General features: G+C 40.2%; 1 long non-coding RNA gene across 1 annotated transcript; it reads left to right on the forward strand.

Annotated features, from left to right (window-relative positions):
- Nucleotides 1-6,171: 6,171 nt before the first annotated feature.
- Nucleotides 6,172-20,252, forward strand: LOC141549119 (uncharacterized). Its single transcript, XR_012484228.1, has 3 exons — nucleotides 6,172-6,212; nucleotides 13,273-13,339; nucleotides 20,184-20,252. It is a non-coding gene; the product is annotated as an uncharacterized LOC141549119 (long non-coding RNA).
- The last annotated feature ends 1,409 nt before the right edge of the window (nucleotides 20,253-21,661 follow it).

Raw genomic sequence — 21,661 nt, forward strand, 5'->3', positions numbered from 1 at the left:
TAGTTTTCCCCTTTTCCCCACCAGCTTTTGCTGACTACTGGAGCCATAGTAGCCCTTGGTGGCCACAATGTGACTTGTGGAGATAGACAGAGTTAATAAAGTGGGCCTTTATAAAGATCTCTGCAATGTAAGATGTTCCCACTGGGCCTGACCAGGTTCACCATCCCAAGTTACTGAGTGGAACTTCAGGAAAAAAGGTCTATAGGGATCCTTGATACATTGTGAACAGGATTTGGTCAGAAATGACGCCATCGAGCATTGAATGCCAGAGCTGGAAGGGGTCTTAGAGATCATTTTGTCAATCCACTTCATTTTATAAAGAAGAAAACCAAAGCTTAGGTAGAGAAATGCCTTACTGACATCACAAAACCAGGATTAAAACACAGCTCACTGAACTCCTGGTCCTGTGTTACTTCCACTGCAGTTGAACATGAGAACAGTTCGTTCTGAGGGCCATGAAGGCAACTGTGACAGGTGCCATGGAGCACTTAGAGCATGATCAGACGTCAAAGCCGCCAAGATCCTCCGCTGCATCCCGGGTCTCGGTTTGGGTCCTGCCGCTTGAACTTGGGTGACTCAGGAACAGAGAGTAAGGCTGACAACTTTGTGCAGCTCTGCCTCCCTTAAATCCAATTCCCGGGCAAGTCAGAGCATTACGCTGTGATTCCATGGGTCCTCTTCAAAAACAAAGGACGAACAACAACAGTTCAACATCAGTTCAACAAATATTCACTTGGTGAATAAACGAATGAATGAAGAGACCTTTCTTGAACTTCATTGCTCACAGTCCAGAGATGCCAAGAGACATAGTCCTTGCCTTCCTGGGGTTTCCAGTCTCAATCTAGTGAAATGACAAACACAGAGAATAGCAGGATCACACTGAACTCATGTGGTAGGAGGAGTCAACATCAGCCAGAGTTGATTAATAATTCCTCGCAGCTCTCTCACTCTTTAAGGTTTGTATATTTGCCACTTTCCTCACAGCAGCCTTGGCAGAGATTTAAATGATCCACCCACAGTCACATAGTGGCAGTGTCAGTACTCAGCTTCGGGGGCTCCTAGACCACACCGTGCTACTTTTCCTTCCGCCAAGAAATCAGATTTCTGTGGTTATTTTTCCTGAAAAACTCTTATCGGATGCAGGGAAATCCAAAGGGGAGGAGACATTGTTTCAAATGAGCATGTTACAAGGCACTTGTCATCTCTAGGCCCAGTTGCCTCCCTTGTAAACTGATGGTAATCCCTTCTAGTTTAGCCATTGTCTGCATCCTCCATGAAGGCTGTGGTTCAGTGAACTACAGGTGCTTTGTTCTCCTGGATAGTGCTTCCATCTGCACTTCAGCCCCTTTCTCTCCCTTTCTCCTAATCCATGTCTGACCTACTTTATCCACCTCTCCATCTATGTGCCTCTTTCTGAGATCTTACTTGCCTTTTAGGAATGATTAGAGAGTTCTCCAACACCCCAAAGATCTCCACTTTTGGGGATCTTTTTGGGCAAGAGTCAGCTTGGTTTAGGCAATGCCATCCTTCCTGGCAGCCCAGGCAGGTCCTCCCTCCCTCCTTTCTTCCCTCCCTCCTTTCCTCCCTCCCTCCTTCCCTTCCTCTCCCTCCCTCCCTTCCTTCCTTCCTCATCCCTCCCCCTGCCATCCTTTCAGACAGAAAGCATGACCTAAACTGTTGGCATGGTCTATAAACAACATTATCTGAATTCTTGGCAAAATCCCAGTTTAGGGAATATTGGGCTTGCAGGAGGTTCTGGGTAGCTAAAGGAAACATAAAATTAATTAGTAACATAATTTGGGGCTTTACCTGCCTTGTAAAAGTGCACGGGTGTTTGCTCTAGTAAGAGCTTTTTGGCCAAAGTCCTGCTCTCCTATTTTAAGTTGGAGTTTAAAAGAAACACACTGAGCAAAATGGTAGATTTCTTTTTGCCATCATTTTAACTAGTTCAGGGTAAAAAAAAAGCCCAGGAAGTAAATAAGAGCTAATGGGCATGATGATCTGGAGCCAGCGAGTATGAGTTCAAGTCCCAGAGTTGACACTTCCTACCTCTTTGACTCTGGACAAGCTATTTTACCTCATCTATGACGTGGGTTTGCTAAGAGTTCATTGTCATGTGGTCCTCTGGACACTTTCAAGTGCTAAATGGGAGAAATGGAAGTCACCATTATTAACCAGATTCTGTCCCGTTTTCCCTTTGTGAGTCTGGGGGAAATCGGGGGAAATCACCTCAACTCCCAGGGAATCTCAATTTCTTCAATCTATCATTCAAGAAATAGTTATTAAGTACTCACTGTAGGTCTTGTACTGTGCCAGCCACTGCAGATACAAGTACAAAGGATGAAACAACCCCTGCTCTCAATGACCTTACATTAAATGGGGGAGACAGCAAATGCACACATACATAGAAGTAGAAATCCGTATATGTGTGCACATGCAGATAGATGTATAGATAAGATAGATGCTTTGATCCCCCTCAGAGTAACTCCATCTTCCTCAGGATTCTAAAGGCATCCTTTGAGGGGCTGAGTTGTCTCTTCTTTATTGCTCTCAGCTTGAGGCCCCATTGTTAAGTGCCAGGGGCTAGCATCCCAGTTCCATTTAACTAAATAATATCAGTTGACTCAGCGAGGAGATATTTACTCTAGACAGAATAATACCAGGAATACCAACTTTTCCATCCTAGTACTTTGAGGCACACTTTCCCCCATATCACCTTGGTGTCTGAGGAGAACGGGCTCAGGCTTAACACAGTTTGTAGATAGCCTTACTTCCACCACCCAAATGAAGCCTTATTGTATATGTATTTGTCTCAGTTAACAGCTAGAATGGGATCTAAAACTCACTCCTTATTCTTTAGGGCCTCCAAGCTAGACTGCAAATCTCAGCAGAGACTCCATTCCCAGATCTGCTGTGGCTTGCTCTCCTGAGCTTTTGAAACTCACAAATCATAGTTTCCAATTTCATTCACCTAAAATGAGAGAATAAATGCCAAGGCAAAGAACCAGGGCCTGTATTCATGGAGCTATTTATTAGCTTCAGCTGGGAGGCTTCTCTCCCTCCTTAAAATATTCTTTTTTCATCAGAACACCATCAGGCAGGAATAAGTCACATCAAAGGAAGGGATAGGCTTTGGACAACTTTTTGACCTCTTCCAAGTTCTGCTGATGCAACAATCAAAGATGCTCCTATTCACCATGTAGTGAGGAGACCGGAATCAATGACAGAATGCCTATGCATGTTCTAAAGTTCATGGGGGAAATGCTGAAAAGGATTAGGCTTATTGACTATCCTTTATTATGGTTGCCATATTTCTTGTTGGCTCAGGGTAAGAGTGAGCCAGTCCTCCTTACACACACAGACACATATCCATGATGGGTGAGAGGGCTCTAGTCATTAAAAGGAACAGGAAAACTTTCATGCAAAAGATAATACCTAAGCTGCCCTTTAAAAGATAAAAGGCTTCTCCAATTCATAAATGGTCAGAGGATATGAACAGACAATTTTCAGATGATGAAATTGAAACTATTTTCACTCATATGAAAGAGTGTTCCAAATCATTATTGATCAGAGAAATGCAAATTAAGACAACTCTGCAAAACCACTACACACCTGTCAGATTGGCTGAGATGACAGGAAAAAATAATGATGAATGTTGGAGGGGATGTGGGAAAACTGGGACACTGATGCATTGTTGGTGGAGTTGTGAACTGATCCAAACATTCTGGAGAGCAATCTGGAAGATCTTAAAGAAGGGAAAGGGACCTGTATGTGCCAAAAGGTTTGTGGCAGCCCTTTTTGTAGTTGTCAGAAACTGGAAAATGAATGGATGCCCATCCATTGGAGAATGGTTGGGTAAATTGTGGTATATGAATGTTTTAGAATATTATTATTCTGTAAGAAATGACCAGCAGGATGAATACAGAGAGGTTTGGAGAGACTGACAGGAGCTGATGCTGAGTGAAGTAAGCAGAACCAGGAGATCATTGTACATTTCAACAACAATACTGTATGAGGATGTATTCTGATGGAAGTGGAAATCTTCAACATAAAGAAGATCCAACTCACTTCCAGTTGATCAAGGATGGACAGAATCAGCTATACCCAGAGAAGGAACACTGGGAAATGAGTGTAAACTGTTTGCACTTTTGTTTTTCTTCTCAGGTTATTTTTATCTTCTGAATCCAATTCTTCCTGTGCAACAAGAGAATTGTTCGGTTCTGCACACATATACTGTATCTAGGATATACTATAAGATATTTAATATGTATGGGAATGCCTGCCATCTAGGGGAGGGGATGAAGGGAGGGAAGGGAAAAGTTGGAACAGAAGTGAGTGCAATTACCTAGGCATATGTACTGTCAATAAAAAGTTATAATTTAAAAAAATCCTGAGCATAAAAAAAATAAAAGAGAAAAGGCACTCTGTGAGATGGAGGTAAGAGAGTACGTGTTGCAGGCATGGGGATGGTCAGTGAATGAAGGGCATGTGGAGAAAAGAAAAGATTGGTCTTGTTGGATTTCGGAATGCATTCTGAGGAGTTATGTTCAACGACGTTAGAAAAATAGGCTGCCTTGAAAGCTTAACAGAGGAGTATTATTTTCTCCTAGAGTTGGTAGGAAGCTCCAGAGTTAGTTGAGCAAAGAAGTCAAATGGTTCAATTTATGCTTAAGGAAAACGACTCTGGTAATGGACTGGAGTGGTGATAGACAAGGCAGGGAGATCAAGTAGGAAGCTGTTCCGGTAATCTTGATGAGAGGTGATGAGAGCAGAACCTAAAGTAGCGGTGTGAGTGGAAAGAAGAAGGGATGAGAGCTGTTGTGAAGGGACAGATGGCAAGATGTAGCAATTGATTGGATATGGGAGAGAGGGGAGGGAATGAGGAATCAAAGCATAATGTTGAGGTTATGAACGTGAGATGCTGGAAGGATGGTGTGCCTTTGATAGGAATGGGCAAGTTTGGAAGAAGGGAGGGTTTAGGAGGAAAGAATGAGTTCACTTTCAGATATGTTGAGTTTAAGCAGATTGAAATATCCAATTGGATCCAGTCTCCAATCCCGTTTGGTGACAGGGGCCAGTTGTTTGTGGGAGAGGCTGGGGTGGATACGGATACCTGTAAATCATTTGCACAGAAACAATAGTTAAAGTCAAGGGAGCTTGTGAGGTTACCTAGAGAGTAGAGAAACAAAATGTTGGGGGATACCTGTAATTAGAGATGGGATGTAGATGATGAACTAGTAAGTTCATTTGAGAAGGAGGATCCAGATGGATAGCTGGGAGAGAGGAAAGAGTATCCAGAAGGAAAGGATGGTCAGCAGATGGGTGAAGGATTGGAACTGAGTGTGGCGATTTAAGAGCTCTCTGAAAATTTTGTAGAGTGACTTCTGTGAAGAATGAAGTAGGAGGCAGATTGTAAAGGGTCAGAGAATGAGACAGAGGAAGTGAAGGCAGTGAGCTCTAGTTCTTTCTCTTTGGCTGCACGATCACTCCAATGTCTGTCTCTTTCACCTCCAAATCCCAAGTCTCTGTTCAGGAGTTAGTATTGCTATGTTGTCTCCCTCCCTTAGGCCTGGCAGGAGGGATGGCAGATTGGGCCTCAGCATGCCTGCTTTCCCTACTTTCTTTCTGGGCCCACTGCAAAGAGCCCTCTGGCTGTGGAAGCAGAGCAAAGCAGGAGCCACTTCTACATTCCCTACCCCCATCCTCTCACTAGGAAAATGAACTTTGAAGTGAAGCTAGGGGCCTGCCAGGAAATGAAAAGGGGCCTATTAAAATGGTATTTCCAAACCCCAAGGACTGTTTTGCAAGTAGAAGCTAACAGGTGACTTGGATAGAGGCAGAGCTGCTGTGGACACTAGACTGAACCAGGAAGACCCAAACTGCTGAGATTTCAGACCCTCAGGTCTGGATGAAGGCTGGGGAGAGCATTGGGAGCAGAATAAGCTGTGGCTATTCCTCCATGGCATCCAAACTACTTGTTCAAAAGGAAAAGTCAAGCATAAATTTGGGTTTATGAAGGCAAAAGGATTTTATTGAATTTTACTGTTGAATTCTGGTAAAAATTCAGGTTATTCAGGTAAATTCTGGTGAATTCAAGTTAAATTCTTTTTCTTTTAAGGGTCCCACCATCCTCTCATTCATCCAGTTGGCAAGATTGGAGTCAGCCTGGGCTCTTCCTTTCATCTCACCCATCCTAGCCGTTCATTTAACAAGTAAGTCTTGTTGGTTCTCCCTTTGTATCATCTTTCTCATCTGTCCCCCTTTCTTCACTTGATTCAGGTCTTCATTACCTCTTTCCTTGACAATAACCTTATAACAGGTTCCCCCCCCTCCATTTTCTCCTTCCTCTAGACAGCGGCCAAAATAATCTTCTTAAAGAACAGCCCCAGCCATGTCATTTGTGACTCGGTTCTAGATGGACCCATTCACATTTATCACTAAGCAGATCATACCCGAGTCCACTGGGTCCTCCTCGTGTTCTCTTTCTCCATGCAGCGGCTCAGAATCAATCAGATTATCATACATCTGCCAAGATGTTCCTCAGTGTCCTCCAAATGCTGAAACTGCTCTATGGGGATTGGCAGGAAGACCTAGGGCTTTTCAGAAAGCTCCCCAGGCAAAAAAATGCCTTCTTCCTAGAACCTGTTCTTCTCATGCAACTTCAGTTCAACTCAAGGCAATATTGGCTCCAGGAATTTGCACCCAGTGATCAATCTCCCTCCTACTTGCTCCTTCATATTCTACTCCCAAGGATCAGCTCACACTCACTGCCTGGTAGTTTCTTCCCCAGCCCACATATGTTCAGTAATTGCTCCCTGTTCTATTTTCTCTCTCTCAACTCTATTCCAATTTACTCAGGCAATAACCACCCAGTACTTGCTTTATCACAAACACACCTGGGGCCAGCTCTCACCCCACCAACCCAAACAGTAATCACCGTGTCTAGAACACGTCCCAGTGGGTAATTATCATCTGTGAACAGCTGCACAAATGTTGCCTCTTTCCTGCACCACTGTCTGCCTTGCTTCAGGTTTCTCAACCCTAACTCAAAAGCCTTCAGCGGCTCCTTCCTTCCTAAAGCCTTCTCTCATCCTTCACACTGGAAAGTGTAGTGTCTTTCCTCAGATACTCTAGAGTGTAATTGGGAAATAAAAAGACAGTAAAAATAGATAATATTAATATATGGTTTCTAAGTCAGTATGCTGCCAGCAAGCATCTGTTTCTATTTGAATTTACACCACTGTACTAGAATATTTTGCTTGGAACTCACTTTCCTCCCAGAGCACCTTACTTTGTATGATAATTATTTATGTATCTGTCAGATTCTGCTCCCTCTAGAATGGAAGATCTTTGAGGACAGAGACCGTATAGTTTTCTACTGTTGTATTCCTAGTACAGACAAAGGGCTCTGCCCAAAGTAGCTGCTTAATAAATGCTCACTGAATTTGTTGTGCCCATCCAGTACCACTACCATAAAAAAGCAGCACATTAGTAGGTGTTTCTCTCATACTTTCAACATAGGAAGAGTTTTATAGGTATTATCTCAGTTGATTCTCCCAATGACCCTAGGAGGTAGGTAATGCAAATATTTTTCTCCCCATTTTGTAGAAGGGGACACCAAGGCTTAGTGAGAAGATACAATTTTCCCAAAGTAATAAAAGTGGGAAGTAATTGAGCCAGGATTTGATCCCTGGCCCTTGTCATTCAAATCGAGGGCTTTTACCTGGGCTACCTGTGCTCTTGGCCTAGTTGACTTTGTCCATGGTACTCTTGATGTTCTCTGACTACAGTACTATTCTCCAGGGACGGAGTAGAATCACTGTGCCCAATTTCCTCTGAAATAAGGTCAGTGAGCCGTGCCAATCTGACATAATTGGAAAGTATTAAATTTTTGGATACTTCCTTGGATACCCTCCAAGGAAGGGTGCTCTCTTTTTCTTGGTCTCCTTTAACTCATCTGTAAAATAAGTGGGTTGAGCTAGGAGATGATCTCTAAGGCGTCTTATAGTTCTAAAATTCTATTCTGTGTTCTGTGTTCTTGGGTTCTTTTCACTTCTGACATTTTGTGCTCCCTAGTCTAAGGATCCCTTCCATACTAATATTCTGTGTTCTGCACTTTGAAGCCTGATACTCTTTGTTTCTTGTCACCTCCCACATTGTGTTCTGAGGTTCCTAGTGGCCCTGACATTCTGTGTTCTGATTCCCATCTTCCCCTCTCCCCTCAGTGGCCTCAATCAAACTGAGACCTGTTAAAGAATTTAGCTTAAAAAGACCAAAGTCTCCCACCACATCCGGGGCTATTTCCAGTCGTCCTGATTTCTATCTGGCCACTGGACCCAGATGGCTCTGGAGGGAAAAGTGAGGCTGGTGACTTTGCACAGCCTTCCCTCACTACAATCCAATTCACTTACCAATCATGGTGATCCCCTTGCTGATGTCAGGGTTCTCTTTGAAAATCAAGAACAAACAACAATTCCTTTCCCCCCCCGCCATTCCCCACCCCTGACTTTGATTCAAAGCCTCTTCCAAATCTAATATTTTAAATCCTAAGGTCCCTTCCAATACTGATACTTTATATTCCCAGGTTCCTTTCAGCTTGAACTCTCAATGATTCTGTCAGTTTTCCCAAAGCCCCTGTGTCCCTAAACTGTGGGCCTATGGCAATGCCTGAATTTCTATCATTAGCATTTCGCCCCTTTGAGTCTCAAAGGCTTTCAGCCTTTCAGAATCTTTTATGAAAATCTAACACCTTCCTCCCAACCCTGGGACTGTGGGGAATGGTACCTCAGTTGTGCAGTATTTTTCCTTGATGGCTGAAAACAAGGTTTAGGAAATAGGAGAGTGTCCTGGAGAGTCAGACTGCTCAGAGGGGAGATGAGACACTTAAATTCGACCTTCCCAGACTCCACAGATTTTCTCTGGGCTGGCTCTGGGTAGCAGGCTTCCCGGCAACATAGGGCGACATCATTGTCTCACCCAGGGGCCAATATCCACAATTCACTGAGGGTGGTCAGGATGCCGTTGGGCTGGGGCAAGCATCAGACTCCTATCAAGCTGGTAAGAAGCCAGAATTGAGTGGTGGTATATGTAAGGATGTCTCAGAGGTACAGGGAGCCTCCATCTGAAATTAAATAGGCTGACAGTGGGAGAGAGTGTGCTAGGCCTGGAGTCATCAGAGTTAGATTCTCATCTGGGCCCTGAAACACATTGGCTGGGGGATATTGGGCAAGTCCGTAACTTTCTCTGGACATAGTGCTCTTCTTTTGTAAAATGATTATACTGATACCTGCCCTACTTACTTGACAGTATTGCCTGGAGGGTCATTTGAGGAAATGTATAGAAACACAATTCTTACCTATACCTTCTCATGCTCTGATAACAGTTAACCAACCAATCGAGCCTCTATTACTTGACTACTATTTTCTAGGCACTATGGTGTCATTCTCTTCTGCTATAATCTCTGTCTTTTAGTTGGTACTTTAGTCAAGATAAAGACATTAGCAAATAGATGTTGAGATAACCATTGAATGGACCCTAACAAGGTGGACCTATCAGTATAAATCACAACTACCCAAAATTTTTCTGCCCTCTGTAATTCTTGTCCATTTTTCCCCAAAACCATCCAAAGAGGCTATACTCAGCATGCCAGAGACCTTCTTTTGGGTCTTTCAGCATTTCATAGATGCCACGAACCATCAATATCCTCCCATTGGACATTTTGGCTGTCCATTGTCATCTCTTACTCTTACTACATGGCTAGCCTACCTCTTTTTCCTACATCCCATCCATGTCCTTAATAAAATCTACTGCTTCTCATGTGCATATGGTAGTTATTTTGTGACCTATGTGTACTCACTATTCAGCTCCAGGCTAAACATCCTAGTTCTCTCACTTGATACTCCTGTGATATACTATTTGGGACCTTCACCCAGAACTGAAAACAATGTTCTAGTTTTCTTTGGGCCACTTGTAATTATGATTCTTCAGAGATCATGACCTTTGGATCATAGATCCAGAGCTAGAAGGCATCTTGGAGGTCATTTAGTTTTCTTCTTCCTTTACCTTTCTCCAAATGAGGAAACTGAGGCCCAAAGGTCAAGTGGCTTTGAGAAAGTCACACAGGCACTAAAGGGCCAAGCCAGAATTTGAACCCTGGCTCTCTGATTCTAGATGTAGTGCTTTCCCCATAATATCCTGGATCGCCAGCCATAGACTATCACTGGAAGAACATTGATATTCAAGAGATGAGCTTGTGTTATACTTAATAGTAAGGATTAGCGTAGTCATCCATGCTGGGAAAACAAAGTGGGTGAGGAATAGTCTTTGCCTAGATAATGACATGGAGTTGGACCAGCATCTGATGCAATGAGTCTACCAGTATTCTTCTGATGGACAAACAATGAGCCAACCATCCAGCATTGGATAGATAGGTGATGAGCCAACTGGATCACATTTGGAAAGATGGATAGAATTCCAATATTAATAGCTCATGCTATTGTAATATTATTACAACATATTAGAGTAGTTCTCTAACACTCATAGCTTTTTAAAATAGTCTCCTCACAACCACCATGTAAGGTAGGGAATGTAAATCTTATCATGACACAACACAATGGAGTCAACATACTAAATCAGTGGTCCTCAAACTTTTGAAATAGGGGGCCAGTTCACTGTCCCTCAGACTGTTGGAGGGCCGGACTATAGTAAAAACAAAATCTCACACTCTGTCTCTGCCCCTCAGCCCATTTGCCATAACCAGGCTGGCCGCATAAACATCCTCAGCGGGCCGCATCTGGCCCACGGGCCATAGTTTGAGAACCCCTGTACTAAATCATGCCTCTTCCACTTACTAAATGACTGTCCTTGGCCATGTCACTTCTTGTCTCTGTACCCTTATTTCTTCTCAAATGAGATGATATCTGAGACTCCTCGCCAGTTCTGCAACCAGTGGTCACCATTTCACAGATGAGGAAACAGAGGCTTAAAATGAGGAAGTGACTAGCTCTGCTGTCTCTCAAGCTAGAGCTGACCCATGTATTAGGCGTTGTCTCCACTGCAGATATATGAAATCTTGAAAAATTGTTCTAGGGGCCATTTCCTCTGGGGATGAAGATGGAAGGCATCCAGTAAGATCAGGACAGTTACTTTTGTCTTTGACAATGGCCTTTTTGACCTGGAGCTGACTTGCAATTGGTGGGGGGAGCCAATACCTTTTGTTATTTTAATAATTTCTTGCCATCGTGGAAAATGAGGGAGCCACATGGAGAAAGGGTTAGATGGTCCAATTGCAAGGCAATGCAGAGAAAGGAGCCATGGGCTTAAAGCCAGGAAACATGGGTTCACATGCTAGACCTGCCATTTACTACAGGACTGACCTTGAGCCAGTCCCCTATCCTCTCTGGGCCTCGGTTTCCTCCCCTATAACACAAGGGAGAGGAACTGAATGATCTCTAAGTTTCCATCCAAATTGAAAGGCTCATAAGCCTATGAGCTACAGTATTATGGAGAGATGCCAATTAGGCAAAAAAGAAAAGAAAAGAAAAGAAAAAACTTCATGCGTGGGTTTATGTGATTTTATGTTGTTATAGGCAAAACAGCTCAAAAAGCAGTAAAATTAAAATAATGCAATAAAGGGTTTTTAAATTTAAAAGGGAAAAAATTAAATTGACCATTTGAGATTTTTAAAATACATGTACAGAAAATCTCTAAGGTCCTGATGGTAAGATGGAAGCAGGGGCATGATAGAAGATAAATAGGAAAAGCAACCACTTAAAATGAGCTGAGACTAGTGAAGAAAGTGAAGAACAACAAAAAAGACCATTTTAGCTGTGTTGGGGGTAAGAGGAAGATCAAAAAAGGAACAGGACTACTGCTTGGGGAATCAAGTACAAAAGAACCCCAGAAAGAAGGCAGAATAACTCAATTTTTAGTTTCCTTCTGTTTTTTTTTTCCCAAGGAAAACGATCTTTGTTGGGACAGTAAGGGACAGAATAGAAGAAGTTAGCAAAGAACTCACATTTAAGAGAATTGAGAAGAGAGAGCCCTAGCTGCCCTCATTTCAAATTATCAAGCCCAGATGAACTACATCCTCGATTATCAAATAAATTAGTAATTCAGTGACTAAACTGTTGCTGTGATAGGTGGGTGATAGATTTAGAGCTGGAAAGGCCATTAAGTTTTTCATTTTTGCATGAAAGGAGGGAGAGCTACAAAGAAGGTAAATTACTTTCATGTATCCAAGGAACGATTTGAACTCAGATCTTCTTGACTCCAAGCCCTAGAGTCTATCTATTACAATATGTCATGCCATCTCACAATAAGAAAATCCCTGAATTTTAGAGTTGGAAGAAGTCTCAGAGGGTCATCTAATGCAACCTGTATAGAATTATAAATTCCTGAAAAACAGCCTCTAGAGAAAGACTTCTAGTGACGAGGAATTTTATCTACCAAGGTAGCCCGTTTCCCTTTCATATAGTTATAATTAGTAAGTTTTTCTTATATTTAGGCTTAACCAAATTTGTATGGGGCATCTAGGTGGCATTGCAGTGGGTAGAGCACTGGTCCTAGAGTCAGGAAGACTTACCTTCCTGAATTCAAATCTGGCCTCAGACACTTACTAGCTGTGTGACACGGGGCAAGTCACTTCACCCTGTTTGCCTCAGCTTCCTCATTTGCAAAATGAGGTGGAGAAAGAAATGGCAAACCATGCCACTATCTTTGCCAAGAAAAATTCAAATTTTTCATGGAGAGTTGGACTGAAAAACAACTAAAAAACAAAAAAAAAACCCTGGTATTTCTAACTTTCGCTTATTGCTCCTAGTTCTGCCTTCTGAGTCAAGCAGAATAAATCTAATCACTCTCCTGTATCACCTTTCAAATATTTGAAGGCATCTACTGAATCTTCCTTTTCCAAGGTTAATTATCCCAGTTCTTTCAATTCATCCTCAGAGTTCTTTGCTCTACAATACCTCTATAGTCCCTTTGTCCTCCTTTGGGTGCACTTCATTTTAAAAGTGCTTGTTGAAATGTGGCACCCAGGGATGAGCATAATACCCAAGAAGTCATTGGACCTTGTCAGAATAGAATAGGACCTTATCACCTTCTTTATTCTGGATTCTGGACCTTTTTAAATATAGCCTGCCATAGCTCTAAGGGACACTATGGAGTAGAGAACTGATCTTGGAGACGGGATGTTCTGAATTCAAATCTTGTCTCGAGTACATATTGACTATGTGACCCTGAGGTCATTTAATCTCTCATTTTCCCTTCCAGGAGTTAATGTCACAGATATGAAATATCACAGCCAGACCAAAAAATCACTTTAGTGATCTACATCCAGGTAAATATCTAACACGGTCTCTCGGCAGAAAAATACACGCATGACACTTTTTCACTTTAATCTGTACTATTAACATTTTCTCCATCACTTTTTTAAGTCTAGCCAGTCAACAAAACAATAAGTCAACCCTAATTTGTAATCTTTGTCTGCTTCCAAGGTGAAAATTACACTGAAAACTTACATTGATTCTTCTGAGCCTCTTGGAGCTCACTCCAGCACAACCATGTTACCCTCTATGAGGACCAGATCATAGTGCCATTGAAGTATTAAGTTACAGGGGCAGCTAGGTGGTGCAGTGGATAGAGCACCAGCCTTGAATTCAGCAGGACCCGAGTTCAAATCTGGTCTCAGACACTTAACACTTCCTAGCTGCGTGACCCTGGGCAAGTCACTTAACCCCAGCCTCAGGGAAAAAAAAAAGAAAAAAAAAGAAAAAAGAAATATTAAGTTACAATGGTTGATTTCAAAACCCTTTGACCTCCCCTGTCCTTTACTGACATCATAAATTGTTGGACCCAAGTGAAGGACTTATTTTATTCTTGATTTCTAGTCACTTTAGACTTATTAGATTCACTTGTTGTTGGAGCCTGGTGAGACCTTTTTGAATTCTGATTTTACCATCTAACATGTTAACAATCCCTCTCATTTTGTGTAATCCACAAGTTCTACAAACCATCCATGCCTTCATCTAAGTCATTAACACAGAGTTAAGTACAAATTACTGGGGTGGTCCTCCACTAGAGAATTCTCTTGATTTTAAGGCTGGATATCCATTCAGCAGAAACATTGTAGAAGGATCCCTTTGAGATTCTGGGATTTTAAGAAGAAATAGCCCCTCCCTTCCATGTGATAACTTTTTAAAAACCATCAGCATTGAGCCCAAAACAGAAGGCTCGTTGAGGTGCCATTGTATAGCTTATTAGGTTTGGTTTGTGCTAAGTTAATTAGAAAAAAAAATTTGCATGTAACCAAGTGTATCACAAGGCCTCTCAGATCTCTCTCCCGGATTTTGCTGACCATTGTAGAATGAAAAAAGCTCTGAATTTAGAGTAAGAAGATGGGGGTTTAAATCTTGGCTCAGCTGATTACTTTATAATCCAGGCAAGTCACTTTCTCTTTTGGAACCTCAGTTTTCCCATATATAAAATAAGATTAGACTAGTTGACCCAAAATTTGGTGATTCTGTCCCTTTCTAGCTCTAACATTCTGTGAAATTTGAAATCCTCATTTCCTACACACCCACTTGAAATTTGTAGGGTTCAGCTTGGCTCCTGAGGCTTGCCTTCTGCACTCCCTGGGGCATTGTCTTCAATATGTGTACTACTACCCCCCCTCACCCCAGTCACTGTTTCAACAGCTGCCCTAACCAAACTTGCCTGGGAAAATGCTTATGGCTAAGCTGCTCTTAACTTATTATCAGCTCATAAACGGACTTTTCCAGCCCAGAAACCATAAACCTGCAGCATTCTGCATTGCTCATGCTTGTGAGCCCCTTGCTGGCGAGCCTTGCAGCTGGCCCGGCCTTCTCTTTCTCTTTCTTCCCCAGGACAAGTAGAAAGTGATGTAGATATCTTGGTTTTTGGTGGGCTAGTACATAGTAGGAAAGAAGCAGCTCTTGTCTCTACCAACCCTTTGACTAATTGAAGACAGCCTGATGTAGTAGAAAGAATGATAGTTCTGGAATCGACAGGTCTGGGTTTGAAACCTCAGACTGTTATTAGTTGAATGACACTGGACAGGTCAGTATGCCTCTGTAGGCCTCAGTTTCTTCACTTGTTAAATTGAATAGTTTGAACTCTATGGTTTCTAAAGTCTCTTCTAAACCTAAATCCTTTGCATTTCAAGGTTAAGAAACCTGGAAGTTACCCAGAACGGTGTTGAAATCCTGCGAGAAGCAATAGTACTAGGCAGGGTTTGTCCCAGGCAAAATTAAGAAGATCAGGAAAGCTATGATTAGCCTTTGAAAGTCTTAACTTGAGAAAGTGGGGCATGGTCTGGGACTTATTCAAAAGAACCTTTTAGGACCTCTGGGGCCAGAACCAAGATAGTAGAGTACAGGAGCACTTGCTGAGCTCTCCCATCACTTTCTTTCAAACAACTTTAATTCCTTAAATTGAATTCCGGAATGGCAGAGCCAGTAGAATATTAGAGTGAGACATTCTTCTAGCCTAAGACAACTTAGGAAGTCAGAGAGGGAGGGAGGGAGGGAAGGAGAGAGGGACACACACAGAGAAACAGAGAGATTGAGAGACAGAGAGAGAAAGAAGGAAAAAGGAAAAGGGAAAAGAGGGGGAAGGAGAGAGAGAAAACAGAGAGGGGGAGAAAGAAGAGAGAGAGACACACAGAAAGGGACACAGAAAGAGACAGAGACAGAGACACACAGAGAGAGACAGAAGGAGAGAGACAGAAAGGAGAGAGAGAGACAGAGATATGTGACATCAGGAAGGAGGTTGGCCTGGATGCCACATGGATAAAAACACTAATAGTGGGACTAGTGGGTAGCAACAGAAGTAGCAGCAGCTTTGCAAGTTCTCAAGTCAGAGATGGTAACAGAACCTAGAGAGCTCTTTCTGGTCAGAAAGAGATCATAAGGTACCCCTGTGTTATCCCTGGACACAGAACTAGACACAGTTTGGCAACTCCATTGCCTATGCCCACTTCCAGGTCACAGTTCAAGGGCAGAAAGGAATACTTTAAGTCAAGAGGGAGTAGAAATCCTGGACAGTATCACTTATGTTCCCAAGGGATCAAGGACCCTGTGGAACAATATAGCTTCCATTCCCAAGAGACGAAGGGCCCTGAGAAGCAGTATCATTGCAATCCCAAGAGATCAGGGTCCCTTCCTGGATAAGGACTGGAGTGTAGACCAGGAAGGAGAACAATGACCCAACTCTTCCTGGATCATACCACCTAGGAAGCACTAACAACTTCCAAATTCCCAGAGCTAGCTCTGAGAACCGCAGTGAGAAAAGCCTGAAACTTGAGACAAACTGCCTCTAGGAACAGAGCCCAACATTAACATAAAGTTCCAAAACAAGAAATAATATGGAAAACTGAGCACACAGCAAGGATAGAGGGAGAGAAAGAAAGACATACAGATGGACAGGCAGTCAGACAGAACTTGATCATGAAAATCTGCTATGATGACAGGGAAGATCAAGACACAAACTCAGAAGTCACTGAAGTCAAAATACCTATAAGCAAAGCCTCAAAAAAAGTAAATTGGACTTGAGAATTCCTAGAAGAGCAAAAACTTCATCACTCATTCCTCTTAAAAACACCATAATAAATAGAATCTGTTTAAAACCAAGGAGATAAACTTGAAACTTTCCCAGTAAGATCAGGAGTGAAGCATGGATGTCCCATTATCACCATTATTATTCAGTAGTATACTAGAAATGCTAGCTATTGCAGTAAGACAAGAAAAAGAAATTGAATTAATTAAAATAGTCAGTGAAGAAGCAAAATTATCAGTCTTTCAAGATGATCTGATAGTATACTTAGAGAATCAACTTAAAAAGAAGTTGAAATAATGACTCCAGCAAAGTTGCAGGACATAAAATAAAAATCCATGTAAACCATCAGCGTTTCTATGTACAAATAACAAAATTCAGCAGGAAGAAATGGAAAGAGAAATTCCATTCAGAATAATTGTAGACAATATAAAATGCTTAGGAGTCTGCCTAACAAAATTAACCCAGCAATTATATGAACAGAATTGCATGACACTTTTTGCACAAAGACAGATATAAACAATTGTAGAAATATTAATTGATCACGGGTAGGCCAAGCCATTATAAGAAAAATGACAATTCTCCCTTAATTAATTTACTTATTCATTGTCATACCAATCAAACTACCAAAGAATTATTTTATAGAGTGAGAAAAAACAGTAATAAAATTCATCTGGAAGAACAAAAGATAAAAAATATTAAGAGAATCAATGGGGAAAATTGTTAAGGAAGGCAGTCTAGAAGTTTCAGATTTCAAACTATATTGCAAAGTAGTAATCATGAGAATAATCTGTCACTGGATAAGAAATAGAATGGTGCATCAGTGGAATAGATTAGGTATACTATAGTAAAAGACCATAGTAATCTAGTATTTGATGCACCCAAAGACTCAACATTTGACAAAAATTCCTGGAAAGACTGGAAATCAATGACAGAAATTAGACATAGAATAACATCTCAAATCATCTGAGATAAGGTCAAAATAGATAAATAATTTAGACATAAAGGATGACAATATAAGTAAATTAGGGGAGCTTGAGAAACTATACCTCTTAGATGTGTGTTTTTTAGGGAAGAATTTATGACCAAAGAAGAGAAAAAGGCGATAGAAGAATTAAGATAGATGATTTTGATTATATGAAATTAAAAAGCTTTTGTACAAACAAAACTAATGCAGAAAAAATTAGAAAGAAAACATGAAATTGAGAAAAAATGGTCACAGTAAGTTTCTCTGAGAATGGTCACATTTTAAAATATATATAGGTAATTGAGCCTTTAGTTATTTTAAGTTTTTTTTTTTAATTTTCAAAATATTCATAGGTAATTTTCAACATTCACCCTTGCAAAACCCTGTGTTCCAATTTTTCCCTCCCTTTACCCCTCAGACAGCAAGTAATCCAATATGTTAAACATGCAATTCTTCTATTTGTATTTCCACAATTATCATGTTGTCCAACATATAAAAAAATAAGAACCATTCCCCACTTAACAAATGATCAAAGGATATAAACAGGCCGTTTTCACAAAAAGAAATCAAAGCTTTCAATTGTCTCATGAAAAGATGTTTTAAATGACTGATTAGAGTAATGCAAATAAAACAATTTGAGATATCACTTTACTCCCATCAGAATAGCTATCTAACAGAAAAGGAAAATGATATACTGGAAGGGATGTGAAAAAATTGGTTCATTAATGCACTATTGGTGGAATTGTGAATGAATCCAACCATTCTGGGGAGCCATTTGGAATTACACCCAAAGGGTTATGAAATTGTATACTCTTTGACCTGCTACTAGATGTGTATTCCAAAGAGATCAGAGAAAAAGGAAAGAGATCAATTTGTGCAAAAATATTAATAACAGCTCTCTTTTTTGAAGCCAGAATTGTGACTTTTTATTTTTTATAATAGCTTTTTATTTTTCAAAATACATGCAAAGATAGTTTTTAACATTTACTCTTGCAAAACCTTGTGTCTGCCAGATTTTTTTCTCTCCTCCCTTCTCCCCTCCCCTATGCAGTAAATAATCCAATATAAGCTAAATATGTGCAATTCTTCTAATTGTATTTCTGCTTTTATCATGCCACATAAGAAAAATCAGTTCAAAAGGAGAAAAATGAGAGAAAAAAGCAAGCAAGCAAGCAAACAACAACAACAAAGGTGAAAATACTGTGTTGTGATCTGCATTCAGTCTCCATACTCCTCTCTCTAGCAGCTTTGTTAATGATGGCAAAGTATCAGAAAGTGAGGGGATGCCAATCAATTGGGGAATGACTAAACAAGTTGTTTATGATAGTGTGATTGTATGATTGTGATGTAATACTACTGTGCTAGTGATGAGCAAGTTGATTTTAGAAAAAACATGGGAAAATTTACATGAAATAATGAAAAGTGAGGTGTGTAGAATCAAGAAAATGTTGTATACAATAACAGCAATATTGTAAGGATGAGTAACTTTGAAAGACTTAACTACTTTAATCAAGACAGTGATTCAAGACATTTCCAGAGGACCCATGATGAAAACTACTATCCACCTTCAGAGACAGAACTGATGAACTCTGAAAACAGATTGAAGCATACTTTTTTTTACTTTATTTTTATTGTTTTCTTTTGCAGTATGGTTGTAAGGAAATATGTTTCTCACATATGATCTCACATATATAATTGAAATAAAATTTCTTGCCTTCTCAAGGGAGGAAGAAAATTTGAAATTCAAAATTTTTAAGAATAATTGTAAAGAATTTACATGTAATTGGAAATTATCTAATGCCATAAATAATAATAGTTTTTAAAAAGGAAAGAAAAACCAAAACACAAGAATATTAGCCTATACTATTGTTCAGGGAAGTGATGTCCACTTAGAAGCATTTCTGTAGGATTTTAACTTATTTATCATGGAGTGGAAATGTAATCTTCCAAATCTGCCATAGGCTGATGGGACTTCTGTTTTGTTAATATTGTATAGCTTTTTGTTAGAGTACTTACTAAATCTGTTAAAGTTCATTTTACAATTCAGAAAGTCGATTTAAGGCTGTTTTATTATAGAGTACTTAATTGCTTTAAATTGGTCAGTCTCTAGTAAGATGCAAGATATTTAGCTACAACTTTCTCCTTGATATCATTATGCTTAATGTGTTTTACTTGGAGGAGATCAAAATATTGCTTTTTTCTGGTGGTTCAGTGTGACCTCTGGATTCAAGCTCAAAGCTTTTAGTCTTTATCTTTCCTGAATATACATTAAGAATTTTACACTTATGGAGCTGAAAAGACATTTTGATGTCATTGGAAAAAGATTTTAGCATATGGAGAAGCTGTTTAATATGTTTTTCAGTGAAACCACATGACTTGACCTCATTCACATATATCTGTTAGTTAATAAATTTTAGTTCATGTGCTTTAATTTGGAAGTTATACTTCTGCTTAAGAAAGATGATAATGAATTTTAGGCTAGATGGAATCACAATGGCCTTAAACCATGTCCCTAAGAAATGCTGTATTTTATGACTTATTCTTGGCATTAACATGTTATTAGTATGTTTTAAATAGAGAACACCTTTCCATGTGAGCATCAAATACTCAAATATTATCACTTGTCTTTTTTATATCTCTCTAGTATGTGAACGGGCAGGCTGCAATTGATAGAGTCATGGGCCTGGAGTCAGGAAGATTTATATTTATGAGCTCAAATCTGGCCTCAGACACTTAAAGCTTCTGTGCGACTCTGGGTGAGTAACTTAACCCTGTTTGCCTCAGTTTCTTCTTCTGTAAAATGAGCTAGAAAAGGAAATGGCAGATTACTCCAGTATCTTTGCCAAGAAAACTCTGAACTGGATTATGAAGTGTTGGATGCTACCGAAATTACAGAACACAGTAGATGAATAAGCCAAGAGTACCAAACGTACTCGAAGGATTTATGATAATCAATAAAGGTTATGTATAGGTTTAAGTGCTTTGGGGCAGTTTGTTCAATAATTATGAAACTGATAGTAAGTTGATATTTACAGATCTGGAACTTTCTAGCATCTTATTGCTCTCTGGTGCTTATAATTTTTTAAAGAATACAAGGGATGAAAGCTTTATCTTAAGTGCAAACAAAGAGATGTAATTGGCTAATTTTTCTAATCAAATGTTATTTTATTTTCAAATGAAAAGAGACCTTCACACTTACCTCCATTGAGAAAGCAAGAAAAATTAAATCCACATTTCAAACATATATTTAAGCAAAACAAATTCCCATATTTAACTACGTCAAAAAAGCACTCTTCAATTTGTTCTCTTAGATCATCAGCTCTGAGTGCATCAGAAGGAAGGCAGATCATTTCATCATGAGACCTTGGGTTATTTTTGGTCATCATATTAATCAGTTTCCCTTTCAAAGTTGTTTGTCTTTACAATATTATTATTCTATAAAACCTCTGTTTCTGCTCATTTCACTCTGTATTAGTTTATACCAATCTTCCCAGGTTTCCCTGGAATTGTCATCTTCATTACTCAATACAATAGTATTCCATCACATTCATATATTCTACCTTGATCTTAGACCCTTAATAGTAATTTTGTCACACTGCTGTGAGTGCTAGACCAATAAATAGCATCATTGGAACCTGATTAGGCAGCATTCCTGTCATATCATCATGACTCCTGTAGCTTTCTCAGATTAAACAGACTTCCTACTCTGTATCACCCTGGCTGGCATGTCTAGCTATTGATCCTTCACTTCTGCCCCTCATACACACACACACACACACACACACACACACACACACACACACACACACAACATGGACAATATCCCTTTAAAGCCCAACCCATCTTCCATGTTGTCCATTCTTTTTATTATTTACTCTTATTACCAAAATAATAACTCATATCTCTAGTACCTTAAAGTTTACCAAATGTTTTCCTCATAATTACCCTATAAAGAAGGTAGCACAGGTGTCTTGGCCCTACCTCCTCCACGCCTTACCGAAGAGAGTATAATGCTAGAGATGGATGCATGCTAGGGTGGGCAAAAATTGCCTAGCATTATCCCCTACCCCTCGATTCTCTGAGGAGTTTTGGGAACTTCATCAAGTTCTTATTTGATTGAGA

Source organism: Sminthopsis crassicaudata, chromosome X, assembly GCF_048593235.1.
Source record: "Sminthopsis crassicaudata isolate SCR6 chromosome X, ASM4859323v1, whole genome shotgun sequence".
Lineage (NCBI taxonomy): Eukaryota > Metazoa > Chordata > Mammalia > Dasyuromorphia > Dasyuridae > Sminthopsis > Sminthopsis crassicaudata.